We start from the raw sequence: 19,381 nt of genomic DNA on the forward strand, positions 1-19,381 counted from the left end.
TAGTATAAAAGCAATATAAAATTCTATTAACATTTTCAACTAAAAATCTACAAATATTGTGAAAAGGTAGGTTTCAACACCTCAAATTACTACAATTTACCACCATAAATTGCAAAGTAATTTAGCTAGTTATAAAGAACTTTTAAAACAAGCAATTATGAATAAGCATGTTTTGTGTGGTATATCAACTACTCAGCTCTTTGTAAGAAGTATATACCTCATCAAACACAATCAAATGTATAATTCTTATGTTTAGAGAAAAACAGTTCCTACATATCAAGACAGTAGAGAGTACAAGTGATGATACATCTGTTTAGGACCTTTACTTGTAGTGAAAATGGTTAAATATCTCTTACACATAAAATATTTCCGTAATTCTAGCTAATGCCTAAAACAGATTATAAATGCATATACCGGTGTATATAATGACATCTTACTAAGTCAACTACTGTCTTAAGCACATTAGTTAATGCACGAAAGTTCTATGAAATATGTTATTTTTACTTTACAGGTCAGAAAAGTGAGGTAAAGGTGGGGCCAGAGCCAAAGAACAGGGAGGTTAGTATGCTTGCCTTGCACACAGTCATTCTGAGTTCAATTCCTGATATCCCATATGGTCCCCTCTTCCAGAGCACCACCAGGAGTAATTTAAGTACAGAGCCAGAAAAACCTGAGCATCACTAGGTGTGGCTCAAAAACCAAAGAAACAGAGAAGTTCATCCACTTTCTCATAATCACTGAACCTAGCAATGTTCAAAGCCTTCCATCTTTACAACTACAACCACTACAGTAAAACAACTACAAAAGAAAGAGATAATTGACTGAACATGACAGCTTGCAGCAAAAGAGCGGAGATTGTCAGATAAAATAAAAACTACTTGGGGTGGGGGATGATACAAAGGTAAGTGAGGTGCTTGTCTTGCACGTGCTGCCCTCAGTTCATTTCCCAAGCACTGTAAAGATGATCTAGGCAGAAAGTCAAAAGTAAACCAAAGCTAAGTGGGTGTGGTCCAAAAACTAACCCAAACTATAAACAACTTTTCAATTTCACTATATTTACCATCCCAATTTCTAAATATTCCAATCTATTTCAAAACAAAATTAACAAACAACAACATGGCTGGAGTCATAGTACAATGGGTAAGGTTTCCTTGAACTTAGCAGACCTAGGTTCCATCTCCTGCATCCCATATGGTCCCCTAGTCTACCAGGACTGATTTCTGAGCAAAAATCCTGAGCAATGTAGAATGTGGCTTAGAAACAAAAATGAAAAATGTTTTCATATCAATTGATTTCACAGTACAAGTAAAGTTAGTAACTATTTTTATTATCTACTTGAAAAAAATTATTTATTTGAACTCCATTAATCCATACTTAATAAGGTTGGTGCTAATATCAACTCACATTCACAAACGAATAAAGAAACATAACCCCAGGAAGATTAAACTTTACATTAACTATTTCGAGGCATAATTATAATAGCTCAAATATCTGCTTTACTAGTTTTCAGTTACAGTTTTATTTTAAAATTATACTTTTGAATTAGATGTAAGACAAAAGATTTCATATCTAGGTATCCTATGCTCAACAAGGCAAGTATCTTAAAATGTCAAATTTTGAAACTCATCTCACATTGACTTTTATTTGAGAACATTATTTTAACAAAGTTATTCCAGGTTAACTATGCATAAAATTTTAATTAAGTTCTTTTTGCTTTTATGCAACTATTACAATTCTAAGGAAATACCTTTCTGCCAATCAAATTGTGCCTGTAGGGCTGGGATGTGTCTGGTGTGGCACCCAGTACGCTATTGGTGCTCAAATTATAATACAAGCAACAACAACTACCACCAGGTTACTGCACGCAAAGTGATCTGACATAAAAGTCATGCATAGCTAAGCATCAGAAGAAATGCAAGAAGCGTTTAGTAATTAAAAACAAAAAACAGAAATTTTGTATATGATTGTCTATGTGTTCATATTTTAGCAGTGTGAATATCTTTTTGAATAGAACCAAAAAGGAATGCTTATTTAATTAAATTTTCCTAAATGTGTCTCTAAAAAGAGAACAAGATTCTTTCACAGAGCTCAGAAGTTTCAGAGGAGCTAGGGAAGGTAAATCAAAACTCTATTCATCAGATTTAAAAAGTGTGTGCAATGTCTAAGCCAGGGTGTTTTAAAATCTGTGTGTCTCTGGAAAGGGGCAACGAATGGTGTGGAGCGATAACTTAGAGAAAGAAAGAAAAAAATCTGTCTCTACTTATTCTTAGAAACTAGAAATCACAAAAACGTATTCAAGAAAGATCAGGTTTTGAACTGTGTTCAATCCACAACCCATCATGCATCTTTATATTTTATGTTTAAGGTTTTTGAGATGATCCAATAATATGAAGTATGTGAAAAATCTCTGTAAATGCTATATGTCATAAACTTCAAAGTACTGTATTACATTGGATCTTAAATTAGCCATAAATCATTTATCACTAAAATTTTACATTTAAAAATTATAGTTATGGGCCCGGAGAGATAGCACAGAGGTGTTTGCCTTGCAAGCAGCCGATCCAGGACCAAAGGTGGTTGGTTTGAATCCCGGTGTCCCATATGGTCCCCGTGCCTGCCAGGAGCTATTTCTGAGCAGACAGCCAGGAGTAACCCCTGAGCACTGCCGGGTGTGGCCCAAAAAAAAAATTATACTTATGAGAGATTGAGAAAGATGACATTTTATGATTTTGTATACATCACAAAAATTTAGTGATTTCTTCTATGTTAAAGCAATCAATACATGGCTAAATGAGAAAGATACAAAGTATTATTTATTACTGTGCTTTAAAAGGTGAAATGCATATTTTTGGATATAGACAAAAACAAATTATTAATTCTCTGATAAAATAAAAGATGAGAAAGGAAAACAAAATTACTGTTTGCTTCTTTATATTAGCTAAAAAACAAAAGCCTTTGGTCATCTATTATATTTCAAATAATAAAGTAATTTAAAAACAATAAGATAAACTGGAAAATTTTCACTTTTCTATTTTATTACTGGAAATAGTAAAATTCAATAATTAATTTCTGGAAAAATTCAACTTTACACTAAATTTTATGAAAAGATATCATCTAAGACATTACATTTTTATTAACTTAAACACATTTTTGTTTTGCTCAGTTAGTGTAATGACATGAATAATTTCAGTGTCAGAATTCAAATGTTTATTTATTTATCTGACTAAACTGCCTTCTTGGTTTTAAAAAAACAACTATAACTCCAATAGTTGAGACATGAAATACGTGTAGGTGGGTGTACAACTTCCTGAAACAATACTAATTTTTGTTTTAATATTGTCTTAAAAAGAAACGAGTTCCCATTGGCATGACATTTGTTCTTTATTATTTAAATATTTATGTGATAGCCAATGATTCTATAACATAGAAGCATAAAAAATAAAATATTTTTATTTAAAATCAAGAATCATGCTGATTCCTTAGAAAAAAGCACAATGCCATGAAATATGTCACAATGCCATAAGTTCCACAAATATAAGTTAATAAAAGATTTAAAAATTATCGGTACATTTTACTGTATATTCAGTAAAGGAATAAAGAAAAGCTCAACAAGAACAGGAGCAGAACAAGGAAATAAACATAATTATTTGCTTTTGGACAATTATATTAAGTAATAGTAAATATTCTTCTAGGAAAAGTGATGTTAAAAACTCAGAATGTAACTATGTAAACTCTACACAGAACATTTTCAATCTGAGGATATCTTCCATAAACGTTTTCAGGATCCAGTTTAGTAATGATCTATCAATGATCAACAACCTGATATCGTTGTTTTGGAGATAGGAACTTTGACCTATCTATATGTAGGCAAAACTGATTGTGTAGAGAAAAAGAAATTTTTAAAGGAAATTCATAAAATTCTAAGGGGGAGAAGTAGAAAAGGTCACAGTTTCATGTTTATTTACAAGCAATATCCCAAATGAGCTACTCAGAAAGGACAGAAGTCAGTACTGAAATCTATATAATATATTCTCTATATGTAATATTTTATTCTAGCAAAAGAAAGGCCCTTAAATATTAGATGTTGAGCTCCATTTTCATCCTGATTTCCATTTTATTTTGAAAAATTTTAGTTGGGGAGAGAGCAAGAGTGAATGGTGATAAAGCAAGAGAAAACACACATCGAAGGTTGTGATGCAGGCAGCAAAGAATGCAGCTCCTAATTATAACTTTAAATTGAAATACTCTCCTCGGAAAAGAAGAAAGTAATTTATGCTTAAAAGGTTTGTTCGGTAAAAGTAAAAAGGACCAATGAATCCACAAATGGAAAGAAATAAAAATAATGGTATTTCAAAATTTATGGGTAATAGATTTAGACAAAAAAATAAAAACAAAACAAAGACAATTACGTAGGGCTATACAGATATTTTTAAAGTTAATTATCCACATTTTAAAAAAGAAAAAAGAATCGTCTCATTGGACAGGTTTATTAATACTTTTAATACCAAAATTAATTTTACAAGGAAATAGGTGGAAGGAGTCAGAAGTATAGATGGTAAAATGAACTGGGCCGATTTTGGACCTGATAGGAAAAATAGTAAGCATAACGGTAGAACTTTATTACTTAAGGAAGTTTATAAAGAAAGTAGATGAAAAGAGGGAGTAACATATTTTAGTTAGAATATTTCTGCATTTTAAGCGCATGTGTAATTTAAAATGGAGGGTGAATAAATGCTGTTTGAGGTTTTTAGACCATGGCTGTAACCACTAAAAAGAATTAGAAGTTGATGCAGTAATAAGAGGCTGCTTAAGGGAGTGTATTGGTGTACGGAGAGAAGGGGAAAAAATGTAGATTTTCATTCTAAGTGCTTCCATACCTTTTAACTTATTACTATGTCCTTACATTAAAAATAAAATTTATCCGTAAAATGGAAAGGGGCCTGACCTATACTAAAAGTTTTGTATTTTTGTTTTATTAATTCCATCAAAAGATTCTTGTCAAAAACATATTTGATTTTTTTCTGTGTATACACACATTAGTTACGGATGATTAACAAAGCGTTCACGCTTCTATTTGCTTTGGCTGACAAATGATTTGTGTTAGTTTTAAGGAAATATTTCACTTTATGTGGAGAAGATATGAAGTGTTGCTTAAACATAAATAAATATGGTCAAAGAAAGGGCTTATACACAGCACAGACTCACAAACAATAAAAATATTTAAGTGGGTGGAAGTCCAAAGTATAGCCAACTTAAAACTGAGAGATAACACTTATCTTTTCTCTCTTTATCCAAATAGGTTTGTAAACTTAATGTATTTCATAATTTAATTTTGATTATATAGTGAAAAGTTTGTTTAAATACGATTTTCTTTCAAATGTGACAGAAGCAAACATGATTGCTTTAAATTTGTGCAGTCTTATTTTTTAAATGTTCAAAGAAAAATAGTAAACTGTAGTAATATCACAAAATAAGAGTGCCAAGTTTATGTTTCTGAAAACAAGCAACCAAAATTACCTTGACATATAGTAATGTAGTATGTCATTTTTTTCAGATGCATAATATTAAAAAATCAATAATCATAATAATAATAATTAAGTTTTCTTAATATAATAATACATTTAAAGGTTGGTGAGAGGTGAGAACTAAGTTATAAGATCCTTTTTCTAAGTTGAAGGAATCATGTTACACAAAATCAGAGGTCGAATGATCTTAGTTAATGGTGGTGATATACAGAAAAATACAAAAGTAAGTTATAAAAAAAAAATCAATTACAAAACTGAGAATACCAAGCAGTGGGTCAAGAATTTGGAAAGCAGAACAAAGAAGTGGACTAGAAGTGACAGAGAGGCAATATGGTGATGGTAGAAGTGCTGTAACTTTGTACATCAAAACAATAAACATTAACACAATTGTAACCATGCAACCCAAACTGCAATACGTGTCTTTAAGATCACTTTTCTAAACTATTTTATCCACATCGGTGTTTTACTTACAGAGAATGTAATCAAAACCAGCACACGATTTCAATTATACAGTAGCTAATTTTGTTTTTTTCTTCTTTGTGTTCTACTTTGTTCTTGGGTTATTTATTTATTTATTTATTTTTTGGTGGGGTCACACTGGCTATTCTCAGGCTTACTCCTGGCTCTTCGCTCTGGAGTTATGCCAGGGAAAGAGATGATGGGGTATTGCGGATCAAACCCACATAAGCATCATTCAAGGCAAGAGCCCTATTATCTCAAAAGCCCAGACAGTGACTTTTTAATAAATGCTCATTAATTGGTCTGTCAATATAGAGTTAGTGTAAAGAGAAATAAAAGTGTACAGGGAGAAATATAGTTTATTTAGAAAATCACCACTAAAACTCACAGAATTTGATATCAGTGCTCAGATGTCCAATAACAACTTATTTCAAAAAATAAATTATGGGATAGAAGAGAGGAGTTAAGTCAATCACAAGAAATAGTTATGGTACATGATCTGCATATTCAAAGAGCACTTGATAGTTGGGAATTCATAACAAGCAGAATTTAGTTCTTGAGAAAAAAGTACAGATTTCTTCTATTTTAATTTTTCTTCCCTTTCTAACAATTGTGCTTAACAATCACTGTTTCTATCCAAGTTAAATAATAAGTTTAAAATTCAAAATAAAGATTAGATTTTTAAAAGGTAATATCTGTCTTTCTATGAATGATTTATAGCAGAGAACTAAATACAAAATGAGTATTACTACCATTTTAGGCTTTTCAATATACCTGTTACATCATTTTCAGTGTCCGAAAGAAAATAGATATTTACACCAATTTAAATTGAGCAATTTCTGTTTGCACTCTTACATTTTGCTTAATTTTTATTATACCCACCTCTTCAGTCATCAGTTTAATTTTATAAATTACCTGTTGATGAGTACTAATAATTGAAATCTACTTCTCAACTGAACCTAATCTAGTCACCAAAACTGTCCTTGAATCAACTACCATTCCAAAAGCCTGATTGAATGATGGGTTTTCTGTAAGAATCCAAAACCCTATAGATTCTCACTAGATCAAGCTATCATTGATCAAGCTATCACTGAAGTGAATAAAAAGGTTAGAATAAAAAAAAAAAAAAGTTAGAATCAATGCCAACAAGAATGGAGTTCCCATCAAAGCTTAAACCCTAGAACACTGCAGAGTAGTTAAGAATTCAACAATTATAGAATTAGTTTTTCATGATTAAGCAAATTTGTAAAAATGACATAGACATAAAATAATGTAATGAAAAATAGTGCTGTTAATCTATTCCAAATGCAAACAAAAAATGGTAATCTTAAAAACTAATGTAACATAAATATTAAATTTTGTAATCAGGATGCATAAAGTAATTACATATAAAATAAATTCATTCAAAATAAAAGAAAACAATGCCAAAACTGATATCAATTTATTAAGATGGGATATGGATAATTTTACTTTTAATATTTCCAAAAATGTTAATCATTATAAATAAATCTTCAATATAACGTTGGTAAAGTTTAAAAAGTCTACATTAATGATTTCATATTTTCATATTATTCAACACCTGCTTCAAAGATTCTGTATCAACAGATATTAACTTTAAATGGGAAACTACGAAAGCTGTCAATTACAAGGTATAAAGTCTCTCTACATGTTTATTAAGAATAAAATCAATTGTACATTTACCAATGTTTGAACTTTTTTAAGTGCTTAATGGGTATTTTCTCCCTATCAAATTATACTCTTCTTACTCTAAGTAACAAACTAAAATTAATAGAGACAAGACTATTACATGCAAAATTAACAGATGTTAAAATAAAATAAAACCATAAGTTTAGAACATGAGTAACTGACAAATTTCTTCTTCAAACACTCTTTATGGATCTACTATTTATAAATGAATATGTTAAGTACTGAAATCAATTAAGTACTCATTTATTGCACTCCAAAAATAAGCCAAAAAAGGAGGGGATATATTTTGGGAAGGATAAAGGAATAGGAATAACTAATCTATCTGAAATATAAGACATTACCGGCTTATAGGGGCAGATCTCTTGTTAAGGTACAATCACTCTGGAGCTCACATAACTGGAAATACATGTCCTATTCTTTAAACAAGAGTATATGGAGCATTTTAACTATAGCAATACTTTAATTAAGTGAAGATCTGAAATAAGCAGTACAGATAAACCATTAAGTTCAAGCTATATAACAAAGTGCATAATGTTTTATACAGAGTATAAGAAGATATTCAGAAATCCTGGCACACAAAAAATGCTCTATGAGCAGGTTTCAATTAGTCAGCAATATGCAAAGAATAAGCATTGCTGTTGAATGCCAATTTTTGAATACCAGAAAATAAATGTAAATATGAACATTAAAAACTATTTTGAAGCAAAACTCTAGTTACTATATTTTTGGGGGAAGGCTCCACACTCAGAAGTGCTCAGGGATTATTTCAGCTCTGAGCTCAGGGGTCATTCTGGTAGTACTCAGGGGACCATATGAGATGCCAGGGATCGAACCCAGGTAGGCCATGTGCAAGGCAAATGCCTTACCCGCTGTGCTATATCACTCTAGCCCCTAGTCACTATTTTTATGCAGAAGCTTCCCAACTGATGTTCAGAGGCCCTGGAAAACACCATGTACACTAGTCTTGAAACATGTAACATTTCTGTGTGTAACTATTTTTTTAATTTATAAATATCTAAGTATATTTCAATTATTCTAAAAAGAAAACTCAAAATAGTCATTTGTAAGTATTAAAAATGTCCGGGGCCAGAGTAATACCACAGTAGATAGGATGCTTGCCTTGTATGTAGCCAACCCAGGTTAGATCCTTGACATTCCATATGGTCCCCTGCTGAGCTCATCAGGAGTAGTTCCTTAAGGCACAGAGCCAGGAATAAACCCTGATCATCACTAGGTGTGGCCCAAAACCAAAACCAATCAAAACTCATTCATATCCATCTCACTATGCTCAATTTAAAAAAATATTGTGAATTTAACAATTTCTAAATAATCTTAAGTCTTGTTATGATAAATTTATAAAATTACAAATATTATTTTGACCATATTTTAAAGTAAAAATAAGACATTTTATAGTTTATGAACCTACTAAAAATGTTAGCAAAAATGACATTTAAGTGAGATTCTGATGGACTATTTGTTTTAGAACCACAGCTGGCGGTGCTCAGGTTTATTCCATTGCTGAGGGATCACTCTGAGATGAGCACTGAGGACCCTACATACTAAAATTATAGTTGTAATAGAGATTTAAACTTAAAAAAATTAAAAAAAAATCACATCAATTTGATAAATATGTCAGAAAACAATGCTTTTGTAATAAAACATGCTTTCATAGAGAAAAGAGACTATTGTTCATGCATATTTAATGAGAATAAGAACAATGAGGTCTGCCAAAAAATTTTTTTTGATCACCTATAGAAATATAAAATTTACCAGCAAAGCCGAAAGGGTAGTTAGAATTATACTAAAATATTTTCCATCTTATTTTTGAAATAAAGTTGTTATATTCTATATAAGCTAAATGTGAGGGGGGGAGAAGTATTTCAAAAGTAATTCACTAAAACTATAAGGAAAAAAATATATAGTAGAACCTTTTTTCTTTTACAAGCCACACAATACCTATAAGAACACATGTGTCATATTGTGAAACTAAAGATTTAATGTTCAAATATGTCATCAACAAGCATATGACTAATAAAATACTTTAAATAAAAACAATTTATTTCCTATTATTAATCTGAAAAATGTATTAGTGAAATTCAATTTGCTTTCAAAGATTTTTTTTAAATCCAACTACCCACACATTATTTTTAAAAAGAAATAAAAAAACACAACACCTTTTGTGCTAGAAATTGTCCCAGGACTATATTTTGACACTTGTAACAACCTGACAAACCACTCTGTTTGCTTTCTTCCGCCAATACAAATCAAGCCAAGAAGCAGTTTTCTTCATTTATTTCATTCAATGTCACAAGACTATACTATGTCAGGGTAAAGGTCAATCATCAATAATAAATGTTGTTGCTACAGCTGAAATATAAATGTTCATCTAGGCCCTAGTTCAAAGACTGCCCCCATTAAAATCTATTTAACAAGACCTATATATCAAGGAGAATGTGAGAAGACTATGAATGTATAAAATATTCCCTTTGCACCAAATACGGTATATACATGTTAAAATAAATCAAACAAAATACTTAAATACAGGTAAACTTTAGGTTGTTAGCACCAAAAATATTTTTCTCCCCCAGTAATTTTAACAATCTCATGTTTATTTTTTAAATTTGCTGGAGTACTACCCTCTAGGCATTTATGACAGCTTCACAAGGTTTCAGATTTAGTGTGGGTGGTAGATAAAGTTGGACATTGACCAGTTTTGAGTATGCTGAAAGGCACCAGGCTAGAACACTGTATTCAGAAATTTAAGTAAGAGATTGCCAGTGCAGTGGGTTGGAAGATGTATGCATTGGCACTTGATGTGGAACCAGCAGGCTTACTCAAAAGGTTACTGCAGTCTTGACTTTGGCAGTTGTTTTAAGTGATCATGATGTAAAGTTAAGATTGTACATTAAGTATGTTTGAAGCACTGTCTGTCCCTTTTAATTTATTTCTTCACAGAAAACCTGGAGAAGTTCTTTGGTGGGACAGATCATGAAGGCAAAAGATGGCAGAGCAAAGAAAAATGTCAAATTTTAAAGCACTGATAATTTAACTCTACCTTTCAGGGCTGCGTAGAGTTAAATTTTCAGTAGATATAATTATGTAAGCAGGGTAGACAACTTAGTAATTTTTACAAATGGGTTTTATCAAGCAAAATGCCCCCAAACTCACTCTTCTAATGTATACCTTTCCAAATAAACATTTGGTATTCTCCTTTCTAAAAACAATTTGTGGTATCTATTCAGTCTCAGAGACAGCAGTTAAAGGACTACTTCATGCTACCTAGTCTTGATTTATAATAGAAGGGCGGTGCTTTCATAACTCCAGGACTGCTAGTATTCATAGGTGTGACTTTGGATCACTTTGGATCACATGAAGACAGCTGTCAAACTAGCTTTCTCCACAGAGCAAATGTTTTTCATAAAGACACCTTCAACTTTCCCTACTACCAAGTCAAACTTTTATTCTCATCAAAGAAAATAATAGAATTATCTACACACAGATAAGAGTTTCACAAAACTGTACTGTAGATTAATACAGAGTAACAGCACGCCTTAAACTTATACGCAACCAGGTACAGAAACCGTATGATTGATTCAGCAGATTAAACATGGGGTTTTGTAAGAGATTACTCTATACAGCCAACAGAAATAGGTACAATGAATCCATAAAGGTTAGTAAAATAATTTCTTAGCAATGAGGTAGGAAATAATTGCTTTTATTAAAGGCAAAGAAGCCTTTAAAAATCAGCCTGATAAGAGCCAAAGCTACAGTGAGTAGGATGCTAGTGCTGCAGATGGCTGATAGGGCTGATAGGGGTTTAATCCCTGGCACCTCAAATGGTCCCCTGAGCACCAGGAGGAGTGCAGAGCCAGGAGTAAGCAAGCCCTAAGAACCAATAGGGTGGCCTCCAAATCAACCAAAACCAGAAAGTAAGTGTGATAAGGCAGGGAAACTAAAAATAAGTTTGGTATGTCAAGCTTCTAGAATTTAAAATCAGATTTAAGTGCTCTGTTCTTTAAAAATAAATTTTTTGTATTTCACAGGTATAAATAACATGACTAATACTCTGAATAATAAAATAGGCATGCAATATAGCACGTGCTATTAAATTTTAGTTTTTAATTGGGAGTTTTATTTTTAAAAATTAGTGATCAAAATCGTGTGCTAATTATAACAGTATTCCTAAGTGTGTAAAATAAGTCATTTTTAAAAGAAATCTATAAATATAGAGTACTGGAAAAGAAAATCCCATGTAAACTCTAGAATTGTACTACTCGATCAACTAGAGTATATTTGTGAAAAAGGACTTCCCACGTGATACTCAAGAATTCTGGAAACTGGTCTTTGAGATATGGCAATAATTCCAGGGCCAAGAAACTATTTTTAAAAAATATGGGAGAATATTATAGAATTATCCTACTATTATAAAAATACCATAAGCATATAAAAGAGAAAATTTATAAGCTACTTAATTTAATAAAAATCATTCTTTGAAAATCCTTTCTTCCTGGCACTGAAACTAAACTGTCACTAAAAAAAAGGAAATACTCCCCTCCAAAGCCCTCAATCTAAAATATAATTAGTATTCTGAAGTAAAGAAACCACCCTTCTCTGTCCACTGAATCACAACCTTAAGAGTTACTACTTAAATATTAGCCAGTGTTCTGTGAACCATTTTATATTAAAATTGGATAGTTCTAAACTTCACACATATGAAAACGTATTGTTTGACACAGTGCCATTTTGATGATAAACTGCAATCTATAGCTCAAATAATTCTACCAGGGATTAACATTTCAGAGGCTGAGCCAGAGATTATGTATGTGGATCTTGAATTTCATCATCTCCCTTTGGCACAATAGCTTATTCTTCCTTTTTTCATCTATTCTCTCATGAAGGGTCAGGAAAGCTTAGCCTTGCTTTTGCATTCATTTCATCTCTACATTAACCAGATACCTTGCAGTCTTTAGTTCTTATGTGTTATTCCATTACAAATACTATACTGCATTATGGTATGGCTAATGAGGTTTGTACTAAATCAAAGGGTGCCATCAAGTGGTTATAATACTCTAAACAGCTTTACCCTAAATGAATATTTCAGATACATTCTTCAAAATAGACAAGCAGTGCTACTTCATGAAAGAAAACACTAACAAGGGTAATGAAGTGGAGAACTCGCTATATTAATTTTTCTTTATTTCTTATCTCTGTGATTTCTTTATTGCATATTGTAGTTTAAAAAATACACTTTTAAAGCCAGTTAGAATGATTTATGTCAGCAGATTATTAAGTGATATCTATTAAGCACAATTTTACATGACAGAACTACTTGAGAGCTAAACAAATGTATTCATCAGAATTTTGACAGTAGTTTAATAGTGAAAATAAACCATAATAGTGAAGTTACTTAAGGAAAAGAGAATATTAGGTAATCTACTTTCTAGCAGTAATGAAAAAGCGCAAGGCTTTGATATTGAGCCTATTATAAACTAAATCTGTTTCAGCATCCTACTTCAAGAAACCTAGTAGTGGGTGTGAGAATGTATTTTCATACATTTAGAAAACTTTCAACATTAAATTACCAATAATATTGGTCATTTAGTTCCAGAAAGATAAATGGAGCTATTCTGAGGAGTATTATGAAGTACATAATTAATGTACTTCAAATGGCTCACAAGGCTGCTGCTTTGAATAGCCCTTCACCAAAAAATTTTCACAGATTATTTTTCTTGTTTCGGGGCTATACCCAGTAGTGCTCACGAATTACTCCTCGTTCTGAACTGAGGAATGAGTCTTGGTGGGCTTAGAGGACTATATGGGGTGCCAGGGATTAATACAGGCCAGGTTAGCCATGTACCAGACAAATGTCCTACCTGCTTTACTACATACAGTTCTAGCCCCTCACACATATATTTAAAAATACCATCAGGTGCTCGCTTTGGCAGCACATATACTAAAATTGGAATGATACAGAGAAGATTAGCATGGTCCCTGTGCAAGGATGACACGCAAATTCATGAAGTGTTCCATATTTTAAAAATTAATTAATTAATTAAAATACTATCAGAGATATATGCTTAATTCTGCTGCAGAGAAAGTAAATTATAAATTACAGAGATTATGCAAAATGTATAGAATCAAATTATGAAAGCTAACAAGTTTCAGAAGATTTATGGCAGGCCTTAAAGTCAAAACTAAAGATCTATGTTTTCAATATAAAGCCTGCAGATTGCCAACAAAAATATTTCTCAGCCTACAGTTTCTAGTCTTGCCAATCTTCCATCAAGTGGTAGCATCTAATATGTGCTTCTATTGAATTTAGGCAGGATTATGACTGATTTGCTGTTAAGTGAGGGGGGGATAAAACTCTAGCTAGCAAGTCTGGGTTAGAGAAGGAGGTACACCTTCCACTTGAACAGAATTAGTCATCCCTGAAGTTTTCAGGGATAAAGACTCTGCCTTGATGGCAGCTGGACTGACCTGAAAGTCAGAGAGATGAACCTGCTCAGAGAGATAAAAACTGGGAGGTTTTTAGACTAATAAAGTGAAAAAAGGGGTCCCTCACTTTCTGTTCTCAGCCCTCCCATCACCCTGCTTTAGATTATACTTCCAAATACCTCTTAGACTGTTGCCTGAGAACAGTCCAGCAATGTCCTTTGTAAATACCTGGTAGACAAATTGTGTGGATAACTGCATAACAAAACTCTGATCTACCATACTGAATCACAAGTGGAAAAAAAATAACAGTGTAGAAGTATAGTAAACTGATTTAAATTTGCATAACTGCACCAGACCCAAAGTCAACGACACAAGAATCGATACCCAATCTACAACAAGCTATACACAAAGGAGACCTCTTACACTAGCAGTCCATGGGGCAAAGTGGGGGGTATGGGATGCATGCTGGGAACAGGTGTGGAGGGAGTAAAACATTGGTGGTGGGAATGGTCCTAATTCATTGTCACTATGTACCTTAAACATTACTGTGGAAGACTTGTAATTCACTTTGATAACAATAAAATTTATTAAATAAATAAATACAAATCTTAAAAAAATTTGCATGATCGGAAGGCTTATAACAAAGCTTATTTGGTTCTATACAGGAATATGATAGACACAATTAATGGACAAGCCACCAAAGAAGACAGAATGGTAACAATCAAGCAATCAGAGGGTTCAAAAAAATGAGATTGGCACCTCTTACAAATAAGTAAGGTAAGGTATAAAAGGATGATTTAGGAATAAAGAAAATGCTTATTTCTTATGGTTTATTTTGTGCAAGGAGTCAGGCATCCTGAAAAAATAACTGAATCAATATTACAAATCTTACACCACAGAGGGAAAAATGGACAATCCATATAAAAAGAACACATTAAGGGGCCAGAGCAGTGGTGCAAGAGGTAAGGCATATGCCTTGCCCGCACTAGCCTAGGACAGACCGCGGTTTGATCCCCTGGCATCCCATATGGTCCCCCAAGCCAGGGGCGATTTCTGAGTGCATAGCCAGGAGTAACCCGAGCATCACGAGGTGTGGCCCAAAAACCAAAAACAAACAAACAAACAAACAAAAAAAACACATTAAGACAAACTAGTATGGGGCTGGAGCAGTAGCACAGTAGTAGGGCATTTGCCTTGCATGCAGCCGACCCGGGATGAATCAGGGTTCAATCCCTGGCATCCCATATGGTCCCGTGGACATGCCAGGATCTATTTCAAAAAGCACAGAGCAGGGGGCGGGCGGTGGCGCTGGAGGTAAGGTGCCTGCCTTGCCTGCGCTAGCCTAGGACGGACCGAGGTTCGATCCCCCGGCGTCCCATATGGTCCCCCAAGAAGCCAGGAGCAACTTCTGAGCGCATAGCCAGGAGTAACCCCTGAGCGTCACAGGGTGTGGCCCAAAAACCAAAAAAAAAAAAAAAAAAAAAAAGCACAGAGCACAGAGACAGGAGTAGCCCTTAAGTGCCACCAGGTATGACCCAACCCCCCACAAAAGACAGACCAGTATGTATTCTAATAAAAAAAATAAATTTAAAGCATTTACTCAATGGAATGACACAGGAAAAAATGTGTATGTCCAATCATCTTTGGAATATATTCCCTCATTCTTCATTGCTCAGGACTTTTCTCTGTTTTCTACCACCACCACGACATAATTTCAGTGTGCCCCTCACCAAGATGGCACTTAGCATTTTGGGAAATATTGCTGAAGACTATGACCCAATTTTCTAAGTTGTAAAATCAATTCAGTGGTTCTCAATCAACATCTTTTAACATCAGAATAAAATAAGTACAAAGTGTATTCCACAGCACATTTTATGAATCATTTGTTATTCACCTGTGCCTTCATAAATATACTTGACCAGAATGTAAAACTTTATTTCTCAGTGATAAAGTAAATATAGTTTGGGAGCCTGGAGAGTACAGAATGTACAACAGGTAAGGGCACTTGTTTTGCAACACAGTTGGCCCAGGCTCAGTTCCCAGCATGTCCATAAGGCCCCTGAGCCCACCAGGAGTGATCTCTGTGCACAGAGCCAGAAGTAAGCCCTGAGTATAGCCAGGTCTGCTCCACCCTATAAGAAAAAGTTCAAAAGCTACAAATAGATAACAAAATATAAATCTAATAATTTACTTCTCTGCTTAAAACTTCTCTATAAAACTTGTCTTAAAACATGGTCTAGAGCGATATACAGTGGGTAAGGCACTTCCCTTGCATGTGACTGAATTGGGTTCAATCCCCTGAGCCCACAAGGAATAATTCTTGAGTTCAGAGCCATGAGTAAGCCCTGAGCATAGACATATGTGGCCCCAAAGCAAACAAAACAGAATCATAGAATCCAGACAAAACTGTATATTTTAGTACATGTGATTCTGAGAGGCTCTTTCATGAAATTGAAAAATCAGGAACACTCCCAAATAATTTTTATGAAGCTAACATCACCCAGATAGAGATGCTGCAGAAAAGAAAACTATAGACCAATATCCCTGATGATCCTCAACAAAATTCTGGCAAATAGGATCCAATGCCTCATCAAGAAGGTCATACACCACAAACAAGTAGGATTCAGTCCAGGAATGCAAAGATGGTTTAACATATGTAAATCAATCAACATAATATACCATCTCAACAAAAAGAAAAATAAAACGATATAATCATATCAATAGATGCAAAGGAAGCATTCGATAAGGTCCAACACCCATTCTTGATAAAAACTTTCATCAAAGATGGGAATGGAAGGAACTTTTCTCAATATAGTCAAGGCCATTTACCACAAGTCAATGGCAAATATTATTCTTAATGGAGATAAACTAAAAACCTTTTGTCTAAAATGTGGTACAGGACAAGGCTGCCCTCTCTCACCACTCCTATTCAACACAGCGCTGTAAATTCTTGCCATAGAGATTAGGCAAGCAAAAGATATCAAGGGCATCCAGATAGGAAAGGAAGAAGTCAAGCTCTCACTGTTTGCAGATGACATATATATATATATATAACCCTAAGGACTCTACTAAAAAGCTTCTAGCAATAATATTCACATTAGTGCCACACAAACTCAAATATCTTGGAGTCAACTAAATACATGAAGGATATATACAATGAGAACTACAAACACCGCTTCAAGAAATAGAAGAAGACACAAGGAAATGGAGGCATGTACCCTGCTCATGGATTGGCAGGATTAACAACATTAAAATGGCAATACTCGCCAAAGCATTGTACAGATTTTAATGCAATCCCTCTAAGGATACCCATGACATTCTCAAAGAAGTGGATCAAACACTCCTGAAATTCAATTGAAACAATAAACGCCCACGAATAGTTAGAGCAATCTTTGGGAAAAAGAATATGGGAGGCATCATCTTCCCCAATTTTAAATTGTATACAAAGCTATAGTCATTAAAACAGCATAGTATTGGAACAAAGATAGACCCTCAGATAGTGAAATAGACTTCAGTATTCCGAAAATGTTCCCTAGACATACAATCAATTAATCTTTGATAAAGGGGCAAGGAAAGCCTCTCAACAAGTGGTGTTGGGGCAACTGGTCAGCTGCTTGCAAATAAAGCAAACTCAGACCTCCATTCTAGACCATGCACAAAGGTCAAATCCAAATCGATTAAGGACCTGGATATCAGACCTGAAACCATAAGGTATACTGAACAACATGTAAGTAAAATACTCCATGACATTGAGACTAAAGGCATCTTCAAGGCAGAAACAGCACTCTCCATACAAGTGAAAACATAGATAAACAGATGGGACTACATTAAACTGTGAAGCTTCTGCACCTCAAAGGAAATAGTGCCTACAATACAAAAGCCACCCACAGAATGGGATAAACTATTCACCCAATAGCCGTCAGACAAGGGGCTAATATCTGAAATATATAAGTTGCTGACAGAACTTAACAAGAAAAATGAACAATTTCTCAAAGAAGAAATGCAAATGGCCAAAGGGCACATAAAAAATTGCTCCATATCACTAATTATCATGGAGATGCAAATCAAAACAACAATGGGTACCATCTCACACCACAGAGACTGGCACACATCACAAAGAACAATAAGAGCTGGTGGGGATGTGGGGAGAAAGGAACTCTCATTCACTGCTGGTAGGAATGCCATCTAGTACAGCCCTTATGGAAAACAATATGGAGATTCAAAAAAAAAAAAACTAGAAATAGAGCTCCCATATAATCCACCTATACCACTCTTTTAGGGCTATATTACGGAGGAGAACCAGAGGCACGCGAAGGCCTTGCAGCTGGCATGCGGGAAGGTCCGCAATTAAGATATGTGGTGCATCCCACATAGCTTTTAGATACTAAAATCTTGTTATTAAGGTTTATTTGACGTGCTAGCACTTTTGAGGAAATTCTTTGGTTTTGTTTAGCAGTTTGGGCACTCAGGCTCACAAAGGTTAGCCATCACTGCCCTAGGAACACAAAAATCTAATTCAAAAATCCCTTCCTCACACCTATATTCATTGCAGCACTATTTACAACAGCCAGAATCTGAAAACAACCAAGAAACCCTTCAACAGATGAATGGCTAAAGAAACTGTGGTACATATACACAATGGGATATTATGCAGCTGTCAGAGGAGAGATAAAGTCATGAAATTTTCCTATACATGGATGAACATGGAAACTATTTTGCTGTGTGAAATAAGTCAGAGGGAGAGAGAGACACAGAATAGTCTCGTTTATCTATGGGTTTTAAGAAAATTAAAGACATCATTGTAATAATGCCCAGAGATGAGGGCTGGAAGGACCGGCTCACAATATGAAACTCACTTCAAAGAGGGATGAGTTCAGTTAGAGAAATAATACACTAAGAACTACCATGACAATGTTAATGAATGAGAAGTAGAATGCCTGTTTCGGATACAGGCAGGCAGTGTGGGAGGAGAGAAATGGGAGGGGGGGAGCACTGGTGGTGGGAATGTCACACTGGTGAAGAGGGTATTCTTTTGGTGACTGAAAAAAAAAAAGATCTGTAAGTCTCTAAAACAAAGTTCAATTTTTTTCTATAGTATACAAGGTTAGTCACAGTGTGGACATTGCTCAGCTTGGCAGTTTCAATCTCTGTGCCCTCCATGCATTAGGCATGAAACTGTAGCAATTTTATTTCTGTGCTCTTACCAATGCACTTTCTTCTCTTGCCCTAGTCCCTATCCATATACATTTTTA

General features: G+C 34.0%; 1 protein-coding gene and 1 non-coding gene across 5 annotated transcripts in view; one reads left to right on the top strand and one right to left on the bottom strand.

The window, feature by feature from the left end:
• EHBP1 (EH domain binding protein 1) overlaps window positions 1-19,381 on the bottom strand; it is a 291,044-nt gene that overhangs the window by 227,343 nt on the left and 44,320 nt on the right. The gene's annotated exons all lie outside the window — the stretch shown is intronic.
• On the top strand, window positions 13,621-13,727 carry LOC126025072 (U6 spliceosomal RNA). The gene has a single exon (XR_007501120.1). It is a non-coding gene; the product is annotated as a U6 spliceosomal RNA (small nuclear RNA).

The sequence above is a fragment of the Suncus etruscus genome, chromosome 12, assembly GCF_024139225.1.
Source record: "Suncus etruscus isolate mSunEtr1 chromosome 12, mSunEtr1.pri.cur, whole genome shotgun sequence".
Taxonomy (NCBI): domain Eukaryota; kingdom Metazoa; phylum Chordata; class Mammalia; order Eulipotyphla; family Soricidae; genus Suncus; species Suncus etruscus.